The following is a 21073-nucleotide window of genomic DNA, read 5'->3' on the forward strand; positions in this document are numbered from 1 at the left end:
TTAATAATAAACTATTAAAATTTAACAGTATAGTTAAAATTACTTTCATTAATAATAATAATAATTATTATGTATAAATTAATTTAATTACAATAAAATTTAAATCGTTTATTATTTGTATTTAAATTATGACATTTAAATAAAAATAGTATTGTTGTTAAATTATTTATTAAAACATATTTATAAACCATAAATATAATTATATATTATGCACTTGTTAAATGGTTTATTGTTATATTACAGTAACATAATTTATTTAAATTAATAGTAATTATATAAATTTACTATTGGTTATTGTTATTTATTATACTAAAAAAAAAAAAAAAATAGTATATAATTTTGTATCAGATTATTACATTTAAATTAAAATAATGAAATTATTATAATAAATTAAATTAAGTAAATTTTGATAACTGCTATAAATTTATTTTAACTTCTAAGATAGATCAAACAGATTCCTTGTATTAATATCATTATTTTGAGTTTTCTTTTAAATAAATAATTTTTTTTAAATATACTGGAAAAGAAATGAAATAAGTTCCATTATATTCTATCATGCAGTTCAGATTAACTGCAATTGAGCTTTAATTTACAATATCTTATTACAAAAATCAAATTAAGAATTTATTTCTTTGTAGGTAAGTAAGAACAACAGAATTAATTATTCAATGAAATTATATAAAATTATTAATTTTAAATAATGCTTTCTGTATGTTAAATATTTGGTGATGAATTCTTTAATCCTGTCATCACTAATATATATAAAAACTAATATATAAATAAATATTGAAAATTAAGTAATTATAAAATTCTTAAATGTCATTTTAATTTACTAAATTTTTAAGACAATTTGTAAGAACAAAACTGAGCAACATTAATTTTCATAGAAGAGTAATTGATAAGAAGATGAAATTAAAAAGCTACTCAGAATGTTGACAAAGTTTTATAAGTTTATCAATTTTAGCAAAAGTTAGCTAACAGATTCTAATAAATGTAATATTTTATGTGTCCTACAATAAGATTTTACCTGCTTCTTATTGGTGGTAGCATAGATTGGATGGTGCTACTGTCACACCTACTTCATTTAAAATGGTAAAATAATTATAGATTGTATATAATTTGCATATTTAATGTTAATCAAATGAGTTTAGGAAGCGAAGTGACCGTTAGGTTAAGTTTGGTTAGGTAATGGGTTTTCACTATGGAGAGACCTTGGGATCCTGCAACTAACACTGGACAATATGCTGGAGTATATGCTCAGGGGAGATAGAGAGTGGCTTGCAGTAGCGGAACTAGCCACAAAGATTCTGCGAGAGAAGGATGGACTGCTCCATACAATGAGAAGAAACGGGATGCAACCTTGTCTTGGCTGCCTTGGCTGATAAACGCAAATGAGGAGGTAAGGCTCCCTGATAATAACATGTGGACCATCCAGCAGAACACAGAAGACCAGCAAAAACCTCAAGAAATAAGGTGAAGTATACCGGACTGATGAGTGAAGAGTGATGAGTGAGACATCCTCTGCAGAGCTGGCGTTTGTTTGTGCTTGCATGGATGGGTGGCAGTGATGATGCACGGGGACTCTGAACACACTGAACTCGAAGGCCACTCCTGAGGATGACTAATGCTTAAATGAGGTTTCTGGCCTCGAGAGGCGGGGGGGGGGGGGCTGGTGAGGTGGAGGATTAGTCGGTAGGGTGCAGGCTACATACGCCATAACATCAACAAAACCTGTTAGCAAGCCCAACATGTTGTCCGTAAATGGGATAAATCCTCTAACCAGAAAGTAATGTGTTTCCATGACTGAACTTCACACAATGTTAACATAAGCTAACCAAACTTAACCTAATGCTTGCTACCCTCATGTAATTAAAAAACATTAAATATACAGATTATATAAGCTTCTTCTTTTGTTGTTCTTGAGTGTTCGGATGGGTCGTCCTATCCAGTATCCAGTCTCGTCCAGTCTATCACCGGGCGCTGCGATCATCAAGGCAGCATCCGGGACCACGCCTGTTGTATATTCCGTGAGATGAAACTCCGCGTGTACAATTTTTGAGTTTGGGGACGGCGTTTCGGCGTTGTCCCTGCGCATAAAGCTAACTTTAGAATTACTAACATACAACTTGTAAACAACGAATTTAAGAAATACGACGTACATAAAATGTAATGTTACAAAGTTTTTATATATATAAATATATATATAATATATTATATATATAATGATGATAGTTCTCTAAGCTTATTATTTTAAATTATAGTGTCTCTCATTCAAATCATCCAGCATTCCTATCCTTCTTCCCCTCACTCCAGCAATTTTCCTTCAATTAGTACTTTTTGAATACAATCATTACTTAAGCTGTGGCCTATCTCCATTAGCATTCTTTGTATTGCGTTCATCATACTCACATTTATAGTTGTCAAGACCTGACTATTAATCAGGTCTTTCTCTTGCAGTTCTCTTGCATTACTTCCACAGCTACATTTAAGAACTTTTCACATATCGAATTACTTTTCTTTATTGTCCATGTTTCTGCACCATATAATATCACACATCTTACAAATCTCTCAGACCAATATGTATACATTTTGTTATAAGCAGATTTCTAATTTCCACAGTTTTTTCCCTCAAACTATTGCGCTTACAAGGTATTTAAAACAACCTATACCGACTGTTTCACCTGAATAGAAATATTTGTTGCCATGTATTCCCTCAATATTCTCATTACTTTGGATTTATCAGTGTTTATTCTCATGCCATATTTTCTCCTATCTTATTTATTCTACCCCTCATTTGTGGCAGCTTCTCTTCAGTTGTAGCCATTATTACTTGGTTGTCAGCATATATAATTGTCTATTTCTTCTCCTACCTCATAATCACTTTTCCGTAAGTCTTCCAAAGCTTCCACAATTAGTTAGTCTTCATAAATACTAAAAAGGACAGGTGACATGCAATATCACTGTCTAATTGCTCTTCCCATGTTTACTGCTTCTGTTTCTTCTATTAGAACCTGTTCCTATTCTATGTATAATTCCATAATAAAGTTATTCCTACTGTCCAATTCTCTTTATTCAAATTTTTCATTATTTTATCCCTTTTAACCCAATTGAAGGCTTTCTCTCAGTCAATGAAACATATGCACAAAACTTTGTTTATAGCTATCATTCTCTCCCTCAAAACTCTCATATAATGTATTACATAATAATTGCTTTTACTGTTCTCAAGATTAACATATTTAATCATTACATCCTCCTCTATGAATCATGAGACCTTGCCGTTGGTGAGGGGGCTTGAGTGCTCAGGGATACAGAGTAGCTGGACCGAAGGTGCAACCATATCGGAGAGGTATCTGTTGAGAGCCAGACTAAGGAACGATTCCTGAAAGAGGGCAGCAGCTCTTTCAGTAGTTGTTAGGGGCCTGAGTCACAATGTCTTAAACGGCCATATCAACATCACTCAGTCCTCTGAGTACTGCGCAGCTGAACTCAGAAATTTATTTAATTTTAGTAGTTTAAATGTCAAATATCATTAATTAATATATGTTTTAATAGCAGTTTAATATTTTAGCTAAATATCTATTGATAATCTAATAATTTTAAAATCTTAGATTGTAACTTCTCAAATGTAAGTTACGTATTTTTTCCAGGGTTGAAAGAATATTTCTGTTCTATAGTGTTCGGATGGGTCGTCCTATCCAGTATCCAATCTCTTCCAGTCTATCACCGGGTGCTGCGACCATCAAGGCAGCATCCGGGACCACGCCTGTTGTATGTTCCGTGAGATGAAACTCCGGGTGTAGAATTTTTGAGTTTGGGGATGGCGTGTCGGCGCTGTCCCTGCGCATAAAGCTAACTTTAGAATTACTAACATAAAACTTGTAAACAATGAATTTAAGAAATACGACGTACATAAACAGTAGTGTTACAAAGTTTTTATATATATATATTATATATATTTTTTCATTTATTTATACCTACCAGTTTTTCTTATATATTCCTGCCGTTCAAGGTAAACAGGTATTAAAAAAAAAAATAAAAAACACCCTGTGTAAAAAACAAATTAATATGAAAACTAACATATGGCCAATATATATATACATATATATAAGAAAACTTTGGGAAATTATATTTTATGTACGACAAATTTCTTTAATTCTCATTGTTTACAAGTTATATGTTATAGAGTATGTTGCTTTAATAGACATTATCACTCACCACAATCATCCTTAGTATTTTTCATCCTTAGTCCATCTTTCACGATAACTTTTGATTGGTAATTTTATACTAAAATATTTATTTTTATTTTACATTCAAACTGGCTATCGACATATAATATCAAGAAACAGCATTTTCCATGATGATAGTTCTAAGCTTATTCTTTTGTTGTTCTTGAGTGTTCGGATGGGTCGTCCTATCCAGTATCCAGTCTCGTCCAGTCTATCACCGGGTGCTGCGATCATCAAGGCAGCATCCGGGACCACGCCTGTTGTATATTCCGTGAGATGAAACTCCGGGTGTACAATTTTTGAGTTTGGGAACGGCGATTCGGCGCTGTCCCTGCACATAAAGCTATCTTTAGAATTACTAACATACAACTTGTAAACAATGAATTTAAGAAATACGACGTACATAAAATGTAATGTTACAAAGTTTTTATATATATATAAAAATATATTATATATATAATGATGATAGTTCTCTAAGCCTAATTTTTTAAATTATAGTGTCTCTCATTCAAATCATCCAGCATTCCTATCCTTCTTCCCCTCACTCCAGCAATTTTCCTTCAATTAGTACTTTTTGAATACAATCATTACTTAAGCTGTGGCCTATCTCCATTAGCATTCTTTGTATTGCGTTCATCATACTCACATTTATAGTTGTCAAGACCTGACTATTAATCAGGTCTTTCTCTTGCAGTTCTCTTGCATTACTTCCACAGCTACATTTAAGAACTTTTCACATATCGAATTACTTTTCTTTATTGTCCATGTTTCTGCACCATATAATATCACACATCTTACAAATCTCTCAGACCAATATGTATACATTTTGTTATAAGCAGATTTCTAATTTCCACAGTTTTTTCCCTCAAACTATTGTGCTTACAAGGTATTTAAAACAACCTATACCGACTGTTTCACCTGAATAGAAATATTTGTTGCCATGTATTCCCTCAATAATCTCATTACTTTGGATTTATCAGTGTTTATTCTCATGCCATATTTTCTCCTATCTTATTTATTCTACCCCTCATTTGTGGCAGCTTCTCTTCAGTTGTAGCCATTATTACTTGGTTGTCAGCATATATAATTGTCTATTTCTTCTCCTACCTCATAATCACTTTTCCGTAAGTCTTCCAAAGCTTCCACAATTAGTTAGTCTTCATAAATACTAAAAATGACTGGTGACATGCAACATCACTGTCTAATTGCTCTTCCCATCTTTACTGCTTCTGTTTCATCTATTAGAACCTGTTCCTATTGTATGTATAATTCCATAATAAAGTTATTCCTACTGTCCAATTCTCTTTATTCAAATTTTTCATTATTTTATCCCTTTTAACCCTATTGAAGGCTTTCTCTCAGTCAATGAAACATATGCACAAAACTTTGTTTATAGCTATCATTCTCTCCCTCAAAACTCTCATAATTAGAATTACATAATAATTGCTTTTACTGTTCTCAAGATTAACATATTTAATCATTACATCCTCCTCTATGAATCATGAGACTAATATTCAATTGTATTTTAAATAGAATGGTAGGACAAATTTTCAGAATCATAGTTAGGCTCTTTTTTGTAAAGCTGAGAATATTGCATTGAATTATATAAAAAGAGTTTCATTACTTGATTTGGTAGAGGTGGATGTTTTTGTTTTCTTAAACTGACTGTTCTTTTTAACAAAAATTGCATATTCATAATTATAAACACCAGTAAAAGTTAGCAAATTTATTTAATATAAATATCATTCTACATGATTTGTATTTATTGGTGCCAGATAATAATGATCTGACAGCCTATTTTTGTACCTTAAAAACTCATTTTAACATTTTGAGAAAGGTTAAGGTTTGGATTTTTATGTCATTCTAGGGAGGTGTTTTTAATGACATCCTAAAGGAAGACATTATTTTTTATATGGGAAAATATGAAAGCATAATAGATATTTAATAATGATGACACAATAACAGTTTTAAGGTACTTCAAGGCAAAACAGTATGGTTTGATTTTGTTAAAAATTAGATCAATTAGATCATCCTAGAGATCTTGGTTATACAGAGTGGTGCACGATAAGTTGACACATTTATAAAGTCGATTATAAATAAGTGTTTTTTACGTGGTGTTTCATATTGTGCATGCGTAATCCCAATTTCATGGAAATACAGTAGATGTCGCCTAGTCTTTGTATTCCTTTCTGATTCTGCAACGCATCGGTTATTGTTATGCTATGACCGATCATGGATGTTTGTCTAATTCACAACACACTGAAGTTGTATTTCTTTATGCTGAATCAAAAGTGTTACAGCGACTCAGCGATAATTTCAAACTCATTCTAACATTTGATGGACTGCAGTAAGAAACACCATTCTTCATTTATACTGTAAATTTGAGGAAGAAGGCAGCATAAAAGAAGAGAAGCAATCTAAAGCAGCTCCGATTTGTTCTCTGGAAAATATCAAAGCACTTCGAGTTGCCATACAATGCAGTCTGGAAAAATCTACATTGCAAGCTTCATGAGAAATGGGAATATCGTGTTTTACGGTACAAAGAATGTTACGCAGTGATCTCAAGCTGTTTCCATACAAATTGACTGTCCTGCATAAGTTAACACAATCTAATAAGCAAAAACGTTTGGTGTTTGCACGGAGGTTAGAAGGGAAAGATGACGTTCTGTTCAATACTTGGTTTTCAGGTGAGGCCTATTTTCATATTGATGGAACTGATAATAAACAAAATTTCTACTTTTGGGCAACAGCATCACAAATTGTGCATGAAAAACATCATGGGCCTAAAGTAACTGAGCAGTTTTATCCAGTCACGGATTGGTATGGCCATGTTTTTCGATGTACGCATGCAGTTAATTCTCAATGCTATTTGGATATGTCTAGGAATTATTTTGTACATTGCCTTTAGATACTCAACATTTTATGCGAGATGGTGCAACCCCTCACATCACTAATGTTATGTTGGATTTTTTAAATTCAGTTTTTGGTAATTGCAAAATTTCAAATTGCTGTCCAGGCTGCCAGAATGGAGGTCTCTTTTGACCATCTTGAGCTCAGATTTAAATCCTTATGACATTTTTTTATAGGAATATTTAAAAGAGAAATGTTTCCGATTAAGACCTGCAAATCTATGGAAATGCGTGAACGGATAGTTCAGTTGTGTGAAGAGAGTCAAGAGGACTTGTGTCACAGAGTCATAGAAACGTACACACTCGCCTTGAAGAGGTTGTTAGGCATAACAGTACCCATATTGAACATGTCATGCAGTAAAAGAACTTTTCACAAACACTGTATTTGGTATGTTAAGTTGTAATCATATTAAATTTAAAAATAAATAGGTAATCAAAAATTCAAATGTGTCAACTTATTATGTGCCCCCTATAGTTTATTTAATTTAATCTGAATTATCATCCTATTATTGTTGATATTGCTGATATTGCTCTCCAGTCAACTCAACTTTCACATAAATCATACATGCAAAATTAGATTTACTCATTAAAACAACCTATAATCCAAGTTTTTTAACTTCACTGATGTTTTCTGTATTACTTATATCTTTTAGAATCTAATATAATTTATTAGTGTGTTAAAATTATTTCAACAGTAACTAAAATAATAAAAATTTGAACAATTAATGATCAAGATAAATTTATGAGTATATAATTTTATTATGAGTCCCCATTTTGTGAAAGAAAATAAATTTATTTTTTAAAAATTGAGTAAATATTTTGTCATGATAATTTAAGTTAAAAACTTTTACTTGTGCTTTATCTAGATTAGTTTATATATGTAGTTATTTTTTACAAGATAATACACTTATCTTGTAATATAACATTTTAAAGAAAGATATAAATTTATACTAATAATTTATTATGCACTATTTATGATGTGCCAAATTTTTATATTGAATTATTATCTTAGAATTAATTTTAGACATGCATAATGATTTAGGAAAAATCTTTTTTGTCAGGATTCTTTTAATCTGAGCATTGTTTTTAATTAAGATTTAATTTTTTTATGAATATGGTATACATTAAGTTTTAATTCTAAAATAAAAACTCATTGGTCTAATGAAATATCCACTTTTCATCTCTAATCACAAACATTTCAGAATGACTAACTGTTGAACCTGCTGGCATAGTTATTAACTATGTCAACGGCAATGCAGTTGAACTGCATTCAGCATTCTTTAATTTTGTTGATCTACAGGTTTTTTTAAAAAATTGTTTAGGTTGTTAGTATTTTTCCTTCAGGATGCTACTCTCTGAAGCAGGAAGCATAAAAGATGCCCTTATAGACTTATAAAGGATGCAGTTTACCACCCTATCCAGGATCTCTTTTAACATTTATTATTTTTAATTTTATATATATATATATATATAATATTGGTGTTTTCAAGGTTTTTTATTCATTACTTATTATTACTATTTGTGAAATGGCAGTCTTCATGTTAACAATTGCTTTTACTATTCTAAAACCTAACTTAAAACTATCTTTATTCATTTATTAACTTACTGAGTTAAGACAAATATAAATTTTCTTCTCTAACTATGTATTGCCTATGTTTGTGGCTGGCTAAAAAATAACCAGCTCTTTTTATTTTCTCTTTTAAATGAAGTAATTGGACATTTTTGTAGTTGTATAATATGTTGTACCTGTTGTAGTTTTTATCACTGTAAATAATAATTGTACATAATTAAAAATAATGATTGTAAATAACAGTATAACAAAATACAATTAAATTTATGTTAAATATACTACTGCTATTGTGCTATGTATTGTTGGATCATTATGCTTTTAATTTTATTTAATTAAAAAAGTAATTTTTCCGAATATCACTTTAAAAAAATAAATAAGTTTGAAAGTGGCTATTCAAAATATTATAATTTTTCTTCTGGTATTAATATACAGTGTAATTGAATTTATCTGATATAATTAAATAGAACTGAATTTGTATAATTACAATTTTTGATAACTTCTAAGAGATAGAAGAATAAATTTAAAAAAATAAATTATTTCTATTTAAATTGTTTATTTAGGATATTTATTTTTCTACATATGCTAAGTTATAAAATCATTTATCCCATAAAATATTAATGAATCAATATAAAAAAAGTAGATAATATATGTATTTAATTTTAACAGATTTTAATACAGACATTGTTAATTTTTGTGAGCCTTTTATATTGTTGAAAATACCCGCTACCTATCTCAGAGCTAGTTGTCACCTTTTTTTAATCTTTTTGGTGCCTCATAATGTTGCTCTAGTAATTTTTTCAATTTCTTTATTTATGTTTGCGTTCTTCAGTTGTTCAGTGTTGAGAGAATTATTATTATTATTATTATTAATCACAGCATTTTTCATTCGAAAGCCTCAGAAGAAAACATTTTGTGATGTTTTGGGGAGGCCATAATCCTTTTGAAATTAACCGTCATCAAAAGATCCATTTTTTTTTTACTATTGTATGTACTCTGACATTCTGTTTTTGGTAATAATACCAAAATATATAGATTATAAAAAAGCAACAGATTGAGGTGTAATAGTTTATTAAACATGTTTACTTACAATATTAATAATAAAAAAAAGTTCCAATAATTCTATTCTCTAAAATGGCTCAGCAAAACAAAAACTTTTTAACTTAGTACAGATAATTCTAGAAGTGTGTGTAGATTTACACTGTCCCAAATTCAGTAGTTAATTTATCTGCTTTAAAAAAAAAAACATTTTCTTCTACTGAAAAAGTTGTAGAATATAATTTTTATTTTTAATAAATGATTTTAATCGCTTACAGTAGTTAATCCATTTAGCTTTATCAATTCTTTAAGTTATTGAACAACACTGATTTTATAATTTCATAATTTTAACAATTTTTTTGCTTTTAAAATTGTTGTTTTAGAAATGTTGACTTGAGAAAATAGTTTGTAAAATAATTTTACTGGAGACTAGACAGTCTCAGTAACTTAGATCTTTAACACTAGAACAACCAGAAAATGGTCAATTTTCTATACCTCCATTTTTATGAAGATGATCCACAAAACATCTTATACTACATTGATTTGGCTCATGAATGTCAGAAAACATATTAAAGTAATTCTTATATTTGAATGTAAGAATTCATTCATAGATAACATTCTAAAATAAAAACTTACTGATCTAATGGAAAAATTATTTTTCATCTTTAAACACAAACATTTCAGAATGCCTAACTGTTCAGGATTACCAATAAACATTACCAGAAACATAAAAATATTCAGCATTACCAATGACAAAACAATTTCCCTATATATCCCTGCTTTTGAAAGTTATTTTTTGGACTACCCTAGTTTACATCTTGGCAATAGTTATTTAAAAAAAAAAAACTAATACATCTTAATTTTGAAGGCATAATTATTGATTGTTCTCTATCAAATACAGCTGCCTGCATTAAATATGACATTTCTTATAAGTGTAATAAATTTTACCTTCTTTACTTGTTATATCCACTATTTTTGGTGTTCTATGGTTCCATTTCTGGCCAGAGCTTTCTGCCCTTAAAGAATTTGTCTTATATTGATATCTTAAGCAGATTGAGCACCAGATATTTTTTGTGAATTATTATTTACTATTATTATAGCCCTGTTCTACATTTCTTCTTGACTTTTTTAAAAAGTACTTTTGTTAAAAAGTAAAAATAATTGATAATAAGATATTTCTTCTGTAATTTACCTCCTTGTTCTACTAATAATAGAGTTCAGTTACTGATTATAATCAGTATTCATCATTACTGTAATTGAAAACTAATAAAGTTAAAACTGGCCAGTTTGAATCTAGTCAAATATAAATTACTTCTATTACTGTAGAGGATGGTTACTCTTATATTCTATTTCTTAAATTAAAACTTGCTGAAATATCCTATCAATTAAATTGCCTTCAGATTTAAGCTATAATTAATAAAAACTTATAGGTACCTAATTTAATCAGTCTACCAATAAGTTTTGCAGCATAAAATGCACTTCAATCTGGTTTGATACCTAGGGTCCCTCTAGAGCAGTACAGTTGGCAATAAAATTTTGGTTCAACAGGGACCATCCATCAGAAGATTCATTAGATGATAGATTAAACTACTCTTAAACAGTAATGCTCAACCTTTTTATATTTGAAATCACCATGATACAATGTAACTTACATGATGAAGGTTTCATTACTAAAACTTAACTTCCGATACTGAAGTCCATCTGAATATTAAATTAGAAGGTATATCTTGATAATAAGCTATTAACTTATCTTAATATTTATTCTTGGAATAGTTAGTTGTATAAAAAAAAATACATAATTCACTGCACAAAAAAAATGTTTTTTTTTTTTTTTTGTCAAAAAGGTAGCATGTAATATAATTGGTTTAGTATCTCTTAAACTTGCTGAATAGTTAATTCAGGGCTGATCTTACACAATCGGAAATTCTAGTTCAATACTTTGATTTCACAATGTTTATCATGATAAATAATGTAAAATTTAAAAAAATATTGACTATTCCGTCAGGTTTATTATTTTTTAAATTAGCAATTTAAAATGTATCAGATTTTTAAAGTTCTGATAAACTGGACTGTACTGTATTTTTGTTTTATAAAAAAAAAATGATTTTATTATGAGTTACATTACACTTGCGTATTGCTTTACTAGTTAAATTTATATTATGAAGTATAAGATTTAAATTTTTAGTTATAATAAACCTGGGTTCTATTTTTTGTTGTGTTTTAATTATTATATTTTTAAATGTTTTAAATGGTCAACATGTTAACAACAGATTTTTTATATTTAAATTGGTTTTATTGAAGGTAAAATGGCTTATAATCTTATTTTAGCTGCCATTTTTTTAATTGATTATTAAGTTATATGTTCGGATAAACATTGTGAATGTTATCTTACTGTTACTAACATTAACCTGGACAATTATATAAAATCAGTTTTAGTGCTAAAACATTTCAAAATATTTTTTCTAATGTAAATTATCTTAACTTTCAAATATTATTGTTTTTATGTGAATATGCATGGGATCTGATGAAAAAGTAATTGGATTTATATTTGTATTTATTATTAAGTGCCCACATTGGGTCAGGAGTATTGCATTTAATACCTTTGGTTCTCTGTGTGCATCAATGGCCCTGCTAGCAACGTGATAACATTTTTTTGTAATAGATGAAGAGTTTATATTATGTTTATTTAGAAACTCCAGATATATGCTTGCATGATGATCTATTCTAAACAACTTTATTTTAAATGTTAGGTCCTTTTATAAATATACATCACAAAAAAACTAGGATTATATCTTTTATGACGCCCTACCACTGCAGGATGTATTATTAGTATGGACATCCTGTGGCATTTAATGGATTACACAAAGGAAAATTTTGAAAAGCAGTTATTCATACATCACAACATGGATTGACTGATTAGATTCAATCCATGAAGGTGCAATTCCATCCATGAAGTCAGTGATTGACAGGTTATTGCCATTTGTGTTCTTAATACAGTACAAGATTATCTGAAAGTTATAGAAGTTTGGACTGAAAGATTAGTCCTGCTTACAAGTTGTATTTATAATTCTTCATTCATATGTTGTTATAAAGGGTGCAAGAGAAGGACTAAGGAACATTTTATTTTTCCATTACCTAAAGAATATTTATACAAACTAATTTCCAATATGTAATATTACATTGGTGTTTTTTTTTATTTTTTTTTTTATATAGTTCTTTGTATTAATTATTCAGGATTAAATTATCTATTAAAAAAGGTTGATAGAAATGGGTTTAAATTATCCAGGAAAAAGTATTTATCAAGTAAAAGAAAGTTCTTAATTTAAAATAATAAGATTTTTGGAATTTCTTTCTTTAAACATATTTTTTCTTTAAACTTTTTTCTAGATTTGAATAAGTCTTTTTTAATGTTGTAAAGATTGACAAAATCTAATCTGGAAATGAATTTCAGATTTATTTATAATATATATATCTAATGTTTTATAAGTTTACTAATTTAGTTTATACTACTTATTTTAAATAAGGATTTTACTAAAGTAAAAAAAAAATGTTTCACTTCATTTTTATAACATTTCTTGCCACCAGATAACTAAACTGAATGATAAATTAAATTTATCATCAAATTGTCACAAGCATGTAAGTTAGTTCTGGATTTTAAATATCCACTTAATTCTCTCATTTACAAATATCTTAGCTTTATGAATCAATTTTTTTTAATTCTGTTAATTATTTGTACTTATAATTACTTTTTTCAAATATATTATTCAGTTATTTATTGGATAAAAGTTACAAAAATTACCCCAGTGAAGTTTTTTAATGTCATTTCTAAAATTAGTTTATTTTCCATATATATTTTACCAAGTATATTTCAGATTCTTCAAAATCATCTTTTCAATTCTGTTCCTTATAAACTTCCTAATCCTAGCACCGTCACTGTTTACGCCATTCTGGCATAAAGTTTTTCCGTTATTTCTACGAATTCCCAGCTAGGGTAGGTCCCGTTGTTTTGTTACAAGGAATGTTTGAATTCCACTTGGTTTCGTATTGCTGGGTCCGTAAAGTCCACCTGTCTCTATTATTGTTTTTGTATTCGAACCTCCCACCGTCATCCTTAGCGACCGCGCCTATTATTCTATCGAGTTATTTCTGACTACCCTTTTCAAACACCCGTTATCTTTTCGTCCCCTCACTAATACAAACACACACTATCCTGTCCGCTACCTGGATCTGGTTACCCCCGCCTTTTTTCGCCATCTTTTCGGCAGAGTACCTCCAACATCTAACCAGTGCAGTCGCCTATGGCAATACTCTCCTGCAAACTCTGTGTTAACATTCACGCTCAAGCAGAATTTCAAACTCATCACAACACATTTGAGATTCCGCGCCGCATTCTACCACTAAACCACATCACGCCGCTGTATTCCTGATTCACCGTGCGGACTACGCCCAGGACTACATAGGTATTCTTCCGTACTTGCTGTTACGAGGTCATCTCTGGCAAATATTTGTGTGCTACAGGCAAGTTCAGTTTTTCTTTACTCATTACGTTAAATCTTTATGTTATCATTCAAATTTGTGGAACATTCAGTTCATCCTACCTATGCCGTTCAAGTTTCAATTTCACTTTAGTACAGTCACGACAGGTCACTTACAGAAGGCTGTCAATTCAGCTGCAACCCATTTCATGTGCTCAATTAAGTTCAGTGTGATTATATTGTAATTAATTCTTTTGTACTGTAATATTATTGTGTATTTTTCTACGTCAAACTAAAATTACATTTTTACATTATTTAACGTTAAGTTTGTGGTTCATAAATCAGGAAAGGCCAATGCCAATCAAGATTTACTTTAATTTATTTTTCTAAGGTTATGACATTTGTTCATTACTAATTTTTCAATATTACAGCATTTGTCAGTAATGCAATAGTTTTCAGATATACTATGTTTATTGATGTCATCTTTTTCTAAAGTTATAATTAAAACTAAGGTGTTTCATGTTATCCTTCAGGCTTTGTCAAAAACGTATATTGTAACAATCTGTATTTAGAAGCGTGTACTCATGTATTTTTTCAGTTAACTATCATTGTTCAGACGCTGATTTCAGCTGATGTATTAAGTAGTTTTTAAGGTTATAATAATTAACTTATATCAAGTTGTTCTCATTAAAGTCCAATTTCTTTTGGCAAATACTAGCTGTGTGTTTTTTTTTATTTTTTAACTTTACCCAACAGTCACTTTTAATAATACTTTGAGTATGTATTGTAAGAGACTGGGAAAAACATAACTTTGAGTTGTTGATAATGTAGATGATCAGCCTTGCTGACAATTTATACCCCTCCCAACCATATTACAAGTTACAGTAATATGTATTTGGTTTTAAATGTAGTGAAATAGTGTTTATCAATTGTTTTCCATATATATTATGCAAAAAATTGTGTATATAATGTGTTTCATGTAGGAAAATATCAGTATATTCTAAATCTTTTTAATTAATTAAAAATTTTTTTTAAATAATGGAAAAATAATAAATCTTTTAGTATATCTCTTGCACCCCATGGAAATGGATTTAACATAGAACCTCTCAGTGAGATTACCTAGTAAAGGTTAAATAACCCTAAGTCTGAACCTCTAACGTTTTATTGGTAAAACATAGGAAGCTATTCACCCACCTGATTTTATGCACTCTATTTGGACATAAAGCATGTTGTCTAGCAGAAGGTCTAATTACCGTCCTGTTACTGGAAAATCTGCTACAATGTACTGATCAAGTTATCAATTAACTTTAATTGATAGTATGGTTAATGGATTGTGGTAGAAGTCTAGTAACTAAAACTCAGTCATTACTTCAGTAAAAGGTAATATTGAGAGCAGAACATTAGACGACGGGACTGATAGTTACTACATGAATTTCAGTAATGCTTGAACAATATTGGGATTGCTGAAATAAATGAATAGTAACAGAAAAGGATTATTTTGAAGTGAATAAGCCTCAAAAGTTCACATAAACTCATTTTTTCATCATCCTAATCTGATTACTTTTGATCAGATTTCATATATTACTTAAATAATATTCATTTGTATTAATTTTATTATTTTATAAATGATGTTACATTTAATTTAGTTATATGCTAACTTAGGTCTTTATTTTCTAAAAATTAGACTTTCTAAACCATGACAAAATAATGACTTTTTTTATTATATCTGTTATAAATTTTTTCTACATATGTTAATATTTTACATATAAATATTCATTGCCTTTTTTTTATTTAATTTATGTTCAAAAATTCTGTGTATTTTAAATGTTACTTTTAGTAGTAGAACATAAATAACAGATTATAATTACCTGAAATTATAGTTTTAAATTGTTACTGTTGAACGTAAAAAAATAAATATAATAAATGTAATTGTTATCTAAAATTACTTGAGATAATAAACAAAATTGTAATTACAGCATTTATCATATTTCAAGAATTGAACCCCATTTATTAATAGACTATTACTCAGCTGGCCAATGTAAATATGAATTATAACGATAGGTTCTATTGTAAGATTAATTAAAACGTTTTCTAGAACGTAAAACAAGATATTTTTGAGAATTTGCCACATATTTTTTTATACAATTAAATGTAATAAATTATTTATGAAAAAAACCTTCACATTTGATTAATAAAACCGAAAGTTAAAGAAAATATAGTGCAGCATACAGTAAAGCTGAAAACTCAACTATAATTTATTTATTGCTACCACTTCTGAGGCCGAAGAAATTTGTTTCTAACATAAAGCTAAAAACAGCAAAAATTATAAGCAGCATTTTTTGGACCAGGCGGTCTATCACTTTGTAAACTCAAATCTGATTAGATATTTCTAGTGACAGTTTTTGAAGGTTTTCCAAAATTCAACTGATTCACTACCATAATTCATTTGAAATCAAGGACACAGTAGTCACATCTATATTGGAACCAGAACCACGGTTCCAGTGATTAATAAAACTGAAAGTTAAGAAAAGGCAGCTTAGTAAAACCTGAAAACTCCAACATAGGAACTAATTAATTTATTCTTGCCATTTCTGAGGCCGAAGAAATTTATTTATTATTTTTGTTTAGGTAATTATTTATAACATATGAATCTAAAAACAGTGAAAAATTAGAAGCAGCATTTTTTGGATCAGGCGGTCTATCACTTTGTAAACTAAAATCACTACCATAAAGTAATTATTTCAAGTTATGGTGTTACCACCTGGTTCCAGTGTTGATGTAATTGCTGTGTCCTTGAATTCAAATTATGATGGTGAATCAGTTAAATTTTGGAAAACCTTCAGAAACTTTTACCAGACATATCCAATCAGGTTTGAGTTTGCAGAATGATAGACCACCTGGTCCAAAAAATGCTGCTTCTAATTTTTCACTGTTTTTAGAAACAAATTCCTTCGGCCTCAGAAATAGCAAGAATAAATGAATAAGTTTCTGTGTTGAGGTTTTCAGCTTTTACTAAGTTGCACTATTAACTTTCGGTTTTATTAATCACTGGAACCATGGTTCTGTTTCCAATATAGATATGACTGCTATGTCCTTGAGTTCAAATTATGGTAATCAATCTCAGTTGAATTTTGGAAAATCTTCAGAAACTGTCACTAGAAATATACATTCGGATTTGAGTTTACAAAGTGATGGACCATCTGGTTCCAATATAGGTAAGAAAACAGGGATAACTGAAGTTTTATACTACAGAAAACAAAGCTTTGTGATTACATTATGATGTACTGGAATATCTTGTATGTATGCCATTATTGCACTTTTTAGTTTGTCATTCATGCATGGTCTGTTGCAATATACTGCTTGTTTCACTACCTCCCATAGAAGGTAATCTAGGGAGTCAGATCGGGCAATCGAACAGACTACAAACCCGTTCACTAAAGACATTTCAAAAAAGTTATTGACCTGTTAGCTGTGTGTGCTGTGGCGCCATCTTGTTGGAACCAACTGCGATTGATTTCCACTTCTGATAACTAACTAATGAATTTTAAACTATTGATAATAATTTAGTCTTTTGGCATGATCTGTAGCTTTCAGTTCTTTTCTTACAGCTTTACGTGCAGTAGCAAGTACCTTGCTACTGTGCTAACTTACATATTGACTTTGATGGACTTTTGGCATAGCATCTTAAACATCCAGCATTTCTATTCATTTAGTTTAGGTAGTCTTCTGCTTTGATGAGTGTCTTCAAAAGAGCCTGTTCCAAAATTTTTCAATAAGTGTAAGAAACTGCATTGGGTGAGGAAAATAATGTTTGGAAACTTTTCAGAAAACTTGTGCTTCATTAAATCCATGAAGGTGCCAAGTATAACTCGGCACCTTCACGAAAGACTTGTTCAATGAGAAAAATGTATTGTTCTGCTTTATTTAATGTATTGCAAAGTTCTAACATTTAATTTGATCTTAGTTGAGATACTATTTAATCACCTAATCCTCTTTAATCTTTGAATTATTGACCTTTGGGAACTTGTTTATTAACTATGCATCCTTTTCTCAAAGATTCTCATAAACAAGTTTTACATGTGGGTCCTTTTTAATCAACAACTTATGTATTGGCAACATTCTTCTTTGCGGGGGTTAGTTATGTGGTGGTTTAGTATAAACTACACCACAAATTCTACATAAATTGCAACATACACAATTACACAGCAACATAACACCACCTTACACTGTTCTTCTTACACGTACAGTTGGTGGTGTTATGACATCTTACAAAATCCAACTGTAACTCAAGGTGGAAACTAGTATGTAATAAAAACTAGTAATGTAACACAGAGTGCTAAGTTATCTAATGTAAGATTTCTTACTAAAATGTAAGTTCCTTCTGTAAGGTTTCTCACTTTTTAAATAAACATGAGCTTGCAACTCATGATTCTCCCATTTTAATAAACAAATACGTAGCAACAATTTCTGGCTCGCCTAAATCAATTAAAAAGCTTAGGAGTGACCACTGTTGATTGAGGTGAACGACGATGCACAGAGTCAGAAACTTGTATACCTTAGATACATAGGAAACGATGAAGTAATGACTGAGTAACAATAGTGGAACCACATAATACACTAAATTCCAGCAAAGGAGTAATTTTTTACCATGACTTGTCTAGCATCATGAAGAAGAATGCAGATTCATTTAACCTAACCTTTTCTGCTCCAACTGTTCTCGAGAGAATAAGAGCTCTGTCTGTGTGCAACTAAACATACCAAGACGCTCCTTTCAGTGTCAGGATTTTGGTCACAACAAAAATTGGTTGCACCAAGGAGCAAGTTTTTGAATGTTGTAGCATTTGATTGTTTATGGTCTCCTTCTCGCAGTGAGGATATTGAAATCCTAATAAAGGAAGAGAATCCTTTAATACTGTGTCTGCAGAAGACTCACCTCCATCCCACAAATACGTCTGCGAAAGATGTGGCTATCAAACTGAGGGTAAATGGCGTCAATATCTACACGGATTTGTTGCAAGCGGAATATGGGAGACTATTACAATTTTCATTAGACCTTCACCTTCACATACTATGCACTTTCTCTTTAGCCTCAAGAACCACCGTAATATATTACAGAATGAGGGTAAGGTATTACTGTATGAATGTAAATGAAGTATAGTCTGATACAGTCTCAGGTCAACCATTCCTGAGGTGTGTGATTAATTGAAACTCAACCACCAAAGAAAACGATCTCTTATTCAAATCTGTATGAAATTAACTGTCTTTACTAGAATTTGAACCTTAGAACTCTAGACTTTGAAATCAGCTGATTTGCGATGAGTTCACCATGAGAGCAACCCAGTGAATTCATTCTCTGCTCCTAAACGAAATCGTAATAACCGCCCATATTCTGATAGCGACAAACATCCTTGTCAGTGAAGGTATTGGCGCCAATCAAAATGAATATGTGCATATTCAGATATCAATGAGAATTCCCAAATTCCTTTTCAATGCCCATCATGTTCTTCCCATGGCACTATAATTGTAGTTGATCAACTGAGGCAGAATTCATCAGGCACATTTTCATGCATCAATCTATCCTTGTGTTCAGCAACCTTACTCCCACATCTTAACTTGTGCTCAAAAACTTCTTTGGAAGCAATCATAGACTGGTTGTCATCTCGGTCGATAATAGTGTAGTGTTGCCTCGGAATCAGCTATGCAGATGGGTGGTTGGGAAAGCAGACTGAATCAGGCACAAAATTCATTTAGCCATGAATTTTAACGCGCTCCATCAACTTTCCAATTTTGCATACCTGCTTAAGGGCAAGTGACTATATCCAACTAGGAAAACCAAGGCAGCCTGCTGCTCCTTAGTGTAAAGAAGACTGTGGAGTGCATTAAGGGAACGTTACATGGCTAAATTATGTCGATACCATTTCTCGGACAACTCCATCATTAGTTATTTGGAGAAAAGTACAGGCAGTGTATGGATCAGGGCAGTCACCATTGTCGATTAGACTGGAAAGCAACAGCACCCTCGATACCATGCCAATTGATATAGCTAACCCGTTTGGTTACTCTTTTGCAGTTTCATAAACCTCCCACTGTCCTAAGTTTATGAGCTATAAGTTGTGTTGCAAGTTTAAACTAGGGGCTGACATGCAAAGTATGTTGGGGAACAATGAAACAATGTTATCTAATCTTTTATGGTTTCTCAGGCTGTCAGTTTATATTCAAATATTTGAGTATTCAGTAATGGCTTTCAGCTATTTATACCATTTGACATAGAGCAGATGGTAATTTTATTGTTTTTAATTTAGATTATTGATGTAATATATATCATTGTGGTTTTTTATTTCATTTTTTGGTGTTAGATTTTAATTTATTTTTTATTGTTAATTTTTAATATTTATTTACATATTATATAAATATCGTATCCAGGCACTGATAATGACACCTCCTCTTTGTGCGCCCAGAAATAAAATTGAAGTTCAAACAACAGAGCTCACTTTTGACACCACAAAACATTATATGTGTATTCTTTATATATCATATTATACTACAGAAGTTATATGCACTAATAGGTCTCGTTCATTTCAGTGGTATATTGATGAAAACTTACTTCCACAGTGGAATAACTCAGCTTTTAAATAATTTTAGATGAATAAATAGAAATACTATTCTGATTTGTGATTAATGGCCAGGCGATTCCATTGTGGATAATTATAATTGTAAAAATAAATTTACATTCAAGTAAAATCTTTAAAGTTATTATGCAAAATTCTAAAAACATGCACTTTATTATGCGGAAGAGATTCCAGTCTTTCAATCTCAAGCCTACAAGTCCTTCTTGCCCCTTGTTAAAGTACAAAGAAA

General features: G+C 30.3%; 1 long non-coding RNA gene across 2 annotated transcripts in view; it reads right to left on the bottom strand.

Moving 5' to 3' along the window:
* Window positions 1-713: 713 nt before the first annotated feature.
* The window catches only part of LOC142331235 (uncharacterized), a 34419-nt gene continuing 14059 nt past the window's right edge, over window positions 714-21073 (bottom strand). For both annotated transcript variants that reach the window (XR_012757926.1, XR_012757927.1), the window contains 2 exons: window positions 8742-8899; window positions 714-4557 (listed from right to left, as the gene is read on the bottom strand). This is a non-coding gene — a long non-coding RNA (uncharacterized LOC142331235). The remainder of the gene's footprint in view (window positions 4558-8741; window positions 8900-21073) is intronic.

The sequence above is a fragment of the Lycorma delicatula genome, chromosome 10 (genome assembly GCF_047948215.1).
Source record: "Lycorma delicatula isolate Av1 chromosome 10, ASM4794821v1, whole genome shotgun sequence".
Taxonomy (NCBI): Eukaryota; Metazoa; Arthropoda; class Insecta; order Hemiptera; family Fulgoridae; genus Lycorma; species Lycorma delicatula.